The following is a 7,508-nucleotide window of genomic DNA, read 5'->3' as shown; positions in this document are numbered from 1 at the left end:
AATGCTGCATTAAGCATGTGGCTTGTATCTTGATAACAAACTCGAAATTTACTCGAACAGTACATCTCCTATTGCCTTAATGTATTCCATCCAATTATTAGAACTACAATGAAATATATCATATAATTATGAGATGTGTGTGGCTTTCTAATGATGCGAATATACTTACGAACTGGGTCCATTCACACTAATGACATATATAGTTGTGTAAATAGCCATATAATTCAAGCTTGTATTTAATGGATTTACGAGATAAATATCAATAAAAGAGAGTGATCAATTAGTTCTTAGTCTTTATATTTTTGAGGTTTTGTAAATAAAACAATGATTTCATATTAACCATGATAATGATAGGAAATGGAGAGATTTGAAATTAATGTGTAAAGGTTATTTCAAAAAAGATTCATGAAATCTTTTGGTGTTGGAGTTTGTCGGTATGTACTCTCCATTTTCTTTAATTAATTATGGTTTATCCATTATTTAAAAAAAAATATGAGATTTCATTAAAAGAGAGTGATTGATTGAATTTTAGTCTTGAAATTTTTGAGGATTTATAAATTAAAAAAATGATTTCATACATATTAACCATGATTAATGAATGATAGGAAATGGAGAGATTTGCAAGTGGCCAATTATAAAAGGTTATTTCAAAAAAAATTCCTCAGATAAATATTAATAAAGGAGAGTGATTGATGGTAAGGGTGCAAGTGGGGCTGCAAATCCTCGTTTTTTCATGAGAACCTGCCCCGACAAATGAGAATTTCCTAAAATATCCTTTAACAGGGAGAAGGGGGAATAGAGGAGAGTTTTTCTCTACCTAGAGAGAAGGAGCGGAGGCGAAGAATGCCCTCCCCGTCTCACTCCCAATAGGGATCCTCATGGGTAGCGAGGAATCTCTTCGGGGATTAATTCCTTAACAACAAAAATAAATCATATATTTTAATTTTATTTATTAATTTAGTTTAAAACTTTATATTATTTGTATTAGTTAACTTCTTGTTTCATCCTACATCATACTATAGTTTATTATGAAAAATATTTTGTGAATTTTTTTATTTAATATATTATTTGTATATTTTAAGAAAAAAATTGAGAGGGATGGGGATTCCCCGTCCCAGAGATCTCAACAGAGAGAGTGAGTGGGGAAATTTTGAGACTGGGATAAATGAATGACATAAGATAATAACTAATATCCCAGCGGTATCTCATTAAATGAAAAGTAACAGAGAGATTTACAATTAGCAGAATTAATTATTAAAAATTATTAAAAAAAAATGATAGGAAGTAGAGAAATTTGCAATTATCGCGCGTAATTATAAAACTTTATGTCGAAAAAAAAAATCATATCATAAATGGTCCTATTTTATTTATGATCTTAAATACACAGGTTAATGATAAAATATTAAAATAAAAAAGTGCAGTCATACCCCACTCATGAAAAATGGCTGATTTCCATTGGCCATTATCTTGTGATAAATTTTGAATTTGATAAACTTAATATTATATTATATTAACATTTTCTTTTGTCCCAATACAATTAATTTATAGATGTTTATAAAGATGACACCTTGTCCATATACTTTAATTAGCTTTGAAAATTTGACAGCTAAATCTTCGTCCCGTTTCTTTTCTAAGTGCTTAGGGGCCGTTTGGATTACGGATTAGGAATGAGAATGGGGGGAATGAAAAAGAGAGAGGAATAGGAATGAGAATAAGGGGAAAGGGAAGGATAATGATGAAGGTGTTTGGTTGGAAGGAATGAGGGTTAGGAATATGAAAAGTAGGAGAGAGAAATATGGTATAATTACACTTATGCCCTTTTATAATAATGGAATGATATTTTGCTAAACAATAGTTTATATTTAATAATAAATAATTAACATGTTATTAAATATTTACAATATATTTAATTATTTTTTTAATTTAACATAATTAAATATTTTAACTAATTATTATAATTTAAAAATGTTATTTTAACAAAATCTAGTTATAGATAGTTATATTTTTTTTATATCATTATCCAAAATCCCAAAATAATTTAATAAATGTTATTATAACATAATCTAACTAATTTGGATATGATTATCCAAAATCCTAAAATAATAATAATAATAATAATAATAATAATAATAATATATTATTATTATTATTATTAAAAACTATCTTAATTCAAACCCCTGCTCCTCATCACCCACTTCCCCGGCCGGCTTGATCTCCGTCGGTGTTCAGATCCTCAGATCTGAAGGTGAGAGAGGAGGGCAGCGCCGATGGTCGCCTCCCCGTTGCGCAGCGCCGGAACTACAAGAGCGCCGTGGATGCTATCTCGCGAATGGTGATAGAGGAGCCTATGGTGCGGATCTTCGCTGATGGTGAACAGGGCGATGATCATCACCGCATCGCAGCTGGCGACATACGATCAGGTGAAGGAAGCGATCGGCGGGGACGCATGCCACGGCTTCGCGGTCGGATGAAGCAACGATGAGATGAAGCAACGGGAAGAAGATGACTGTTAATTTTTTTTTTATTAAATGAAGGGCATAAAAGTAATTTCAATACTAAGGAGAACTAAACCCCCAAATTTCCCAGTAATGCAACACACCCACATTCAGTAATCATAATCCCATGGAAATACACTGTTCACTCCTTTCCACATTACCAAACATAGGAGTGGGATGCGTGGGTGCATATGATTCCCACTCCCAAGGCATCAATCCTGGATCCAAACACCCCCTTAATCACTTATTCGTGCAATGTTGATTTTATATGTATATATAAATTATGATTCAATATTTAAAAGATGTATTTATTTATATAATTAATAAAATAAATCAAAATAATAATAATAAAAGTGAATAAACAATCAAAATGCATTAAAAGAAAAAAAAGTACATATAATGATAAGAAACCTAGAGAATTGATAATATATTAATGTGCATAATGTACCTCATTCATAAATAATGACTGAACCATTAAAAAAATAAAAAAATAAAAGGAACATAAATAAAAGAGAACTCAGTAAAAATATATAGAATACTCTCAAAAAAAAAAACCAAAAAATAGAAATCATTCATCCATAATTACTCTGTTAACTTTATATATTAGATGTCCTTAATCAAATTAATCAAATTCAAAACATTTTTTATTTAACCTCTGCTTATTCATTGAAATTTTAGAAAAATATACAATATATATTATGAAATAATTCCTAGTATTAAAGAAGAATAATAATAATTAGTTTATTTAATTTTGTATAACAATATTTTTTTTAATTAAAGTAAATAAGTCACAACTTTCAACTATTGTAAAAATGGTTTCCACAAACATCATATATATATATATATATAATAAATATAACATTCTTTAAGTAAAGAGGTACGGTATATTAGTTTAGCTAATTTTTGAAAACTTAGGGTACGTGTAACAACACATCATATTGTGCAATTTAATGGTGGGTAACATGAGGAGTTGGGACTATTGAATGCCTTAATAAATTTCTTGCCTGCAAGAATATATATTCATATGGTACCATTTACTTATTACGGTAAATTGGTTTTATACGTCATCTTAAAGTATCTTAGACAAGTTCTATAAATAAATAAATAAATAAATAATAATAATAATAATAATAATAATAATAATAAGTTGGACAATTCTTCTAGTGTTTTTTTTTCTTTATTTTGTTTATTTTCTTATAGTTTTGATTTTTTTAATTTTTAATAAAAGTTGGATAAGCATCAAGAAATTCAAAGCTCATATTTAAAGGGTAAGACAGCAATCCATAAATGAATTAATCACAATTTAGTAAAACAAGAAGAAAAGAAGCAGATGCATGAACCCAGCAAACCAATTCATAATTCCTTTCCTTTTGCTTGAATGGATTGATGCTAAAACGAAAATCATCAATTGGTTGGTGCTTTGCATTTATATCCATCATATAACTTTTGTTAGAACAATTAATTATAAATAAGAGACATGGCCTTCTTTAATTCACAAAAGTAGTAGCAAGGTGGAGAAATCTCAATCAAAATGAGTGTGCATTGCAAATTGAATCATGTTAATTGAATGTCCCATTTAATTTAAAATTGATCACATATAAAAGTGTCATTTAATACAAAATTAGTTGCCAATCAAAGTTTGTTGGAAGTTGGAAAAAAAAAAAAAAAGATTAATCACATTTCTTCTAAGCGTACACGTGGCAGACTTTCATTGCTCCATGTCACACTTGACTGAGTTACTAAGTCCCTAAGAAATCGATAAACCACGAAACCAATGCATCTTCGTATTTACCTATCCCTTAACAAACATTTAAGCGATGGTACTTGTTGCCTATTATCAAAAATAAAAAAATAAAAAAATAAAACCCAAAGAGAATTGAGTAGCACCCCGAAAAAAAAGGCAAGACAACTGAAACAAAAAATACTCCAGGGACCACAAAAAAAAAAACTATAAAAAAACTCCTAGATCCCGGAGCAGTAATAGTGTGCATTGTTGTGGAGCTACTTAAACCACCCTCTCTGAGATCTACAAATTCTAAAATTCTCTTGAGGGTGATATACACATAATGTAAATCATGAAAGTTATCAAACATTAAGTAAATGCTAAATTAGTTGTGAAGTTTAATGTAACCAGAAAAGGAGTTGATGATGCATTGAATGAAAGTTAGCTACTATTTTCAACTACCATTGAAAGGCTTGGCCTTAAGTTTGATAAGGACTTGTAAGAGTAAATAGAATGGTTACTTATTTGGCCAATTAAAGCTAAAAGGAAATGAAAGGTAGAGTGCTTTATTCCAACTAAAAAAACAAGGGGATATGAATGATATTTAATAGTTGTCTTTTCTTTCTTTTATGGAAAATGATTCTTATTTTAGTTTTTATCAAATTATGTGCATATATCTAAAAACAATATTAATATATAGCAATACCATTATTCCATATATCATTCCTTTCAATTATACATATTTATCAATAGTAATTGCTTATTTGGCCAATTAAAGCTAAAAGGAAATGAAAGGTGGAGATGCTTTATTCCACCCAAAAAGAAAAAGGGACAGGCATGATATTTAATAATTATCTCTTTTCTTTTTATGGAAAAATTATTCTTTTTCTTAGTTTATCAACTTATGTGAATAATATCTAAAAAAACAATATTAATACATAGTAATAATACCATTATTATTCCAAATAAAAATTCCTTTCAATTATACATATTTATCAATATACATACTTATATCTAAAATGTAACTATAAGTGAAAAAAATGTTAAATTACTTTTATTGGTAAAAGGTATATAAATTTTAATTTATGTACTTTGGCATATGCCATCTAGTGATTGGCTGAATTTTTTTTTTTTTTAGTAATTTAAGTGATTTATCTATTTTTCAAAAATAAATAAATAAATAAATAAATAAATTCCAATTCAATGCCATCTCATCAGAGAAAATAAGGTTGCATTTAACATCATTGCATTGAATGGGCAATTAAATGCTGAAAATGGAAACCTCTGATGCATCCATTTCCTTGTTATTGTCTTCATTATAGATAATTTCAACAACTATTTTCAAAAAAATAAAAAATATCATTTTAACACAATTAAGCATATAATCAACAAATAAAATTATTCAAAATACACTCATACACAGAAAAATATTATCAGCAAACCATTAAACATTATGAGAGGAAGCTGGATTTTCATAACATAATATTTTTTTATTTTTTTTTTTTACAATGTGGACTAGCAAACGCATCTTGCTCTTGCCTGGTTCTTCAACCAAGCAAATCCCTGATTCTATACACTACACTGCATTGTACAACACTGTACATAAATATAAATAAACCTACACCCTATCCTAATTCTTATAAAAAAATATAATTTTTTTCATGGTACAAACAGTGAAAAAACCAAAGACTTGACCTAGTTGAAGAACCAAACAAATCATATTTGTAGATCAACTACTTTTAAGTACACACATTTTTATTATTATATCTCAACCATACATAAAAAAAAAAATCAAACTTTTAATCTCTTATATAAAAAATCAAATACTTTAAATAATTAATAATATGAATCGGCCATCCCAAGTACACATTGTTATTATTACACCTCAAATACACATTGTTATTATTACACCCTCAGCTATGCATTATGCATTAGAGTAAAAATTTTTATTATCAAATACTTTAAACTGCTAAGCTAATGCCGTAATGCTAACATAAACCATTTCATTATCTCCACATGATATTGTTGATAATCTTTCCTCCAATAAATACCCCATAAAAATTTATTCATTCTAGTACTATATTTATCTGACATATACCAAACCTTAATGTCTAGGGTTTGGCAGTCTACCTTATGCACAGTTTGTCAGAGAAGTTGCATGACCAAATAATAATTAAATGTGTCACATGCTATTGGCAAGAATGAATATCATACTTACTGAATCCAAAGATGCTTCAATTTTATGAGCTCATTCAGTGCTTTGTATTTATGGCACCATTAAAAATCAAAACCAAATAGGATTAAATAGGGTAGATGGAATATAACAACCTTTCTCATTGTCAAAGGATTACTGTCTTCAGGACAAATTAGAGTTGTCTAAATTTTGTTGTTTTCTTAAAATTTCAATTTCTCTATTTTTCATTTTGTCTAAATTTCACTTTTGTCATAAGATACAAGTTCCTTACTTGGTACGTGTTTGGTGACTACCAAACAAAGGCCATTCTATGTCATTCTTTGGTCTCTTCCTTACCTAATTTCCTTTCCCCATCATCATCATCATCATCATAGATTTATTTATTATTATTATTTTTATTATTATTATTATTTGTCGGAGCTGAGCTATAATTGGTAGTATTTGATACATATTGAAGATGACGTGGCAAACAAGATGATTTGGCAAAGTGACAAGGCACATGGTGATGTGGCAAAGATAAATGGAACAAGAAGCCTTCAAACCTATCTTTGGAGAATCTATATTTGCAATGATATCATGATTAGAAGATCTCCTAGAAGACCATATCGAGGGACAATCTAAAGATGGGCACAAGCTTACCCTTTGGCAAGAACATATATATTTGGAGATGATTGATGACTCAAGCTTTCGATGAATGAAAATCATTGCTTGGAAGATATTAAAGTGCTAAACGCACGAAAGGAGATCAAGTTTAGCAACAAGAATAGCGATGAACCAAAACTTGATGAATGAAGATCAAGTTTGAAGATTGATGAAAACCAAACTTGGATGAATGGAGATCAAGTTTGGAAAGATCATTTGAAGATTCTTTACAGAAGACCATCTTTGGTATGATGGAGACTAGCCATGTTCGTGTGACCCTTGCGAGAGTTTGCTGATATGATGTGAAGAGGCAAGCTAGTTGCTGGCAGGAATAGCTCAGGAGGAGTTGTCTGCATCGACTTGGATTAGCAAAAATGGGATGGTTGGGCCTCTCAAGGTCGCATTGCAATTGAAGCTATATTGAGGATCGGGGTGGGTTGTGTTGCTAGCTCGG

The sequence above is a fragment of the Dioscorea cayenensis genome, chromosome 2 (assembly GCF_009730915.1).
Source record: "Dioscorea cayenensis subsp. rotundata cultivar TDr96_F1 chromosome 2, TDr96_F1_v2_PseudoChromosome.rev07_lg8_w22 25.fasta, whole genome shotgun sequence".
NCBI classification, from domain to species: domain Eukaryota; kingdom Viridiplantae; phylum Streptophyta; class Magnoliopsida; order Dioscoreales; family Dioscoreaceae; genus Dioscorea; species Dioscorea cayenensis.
This window is presented reverse-complemented; position numbering follows the sequence as displayed.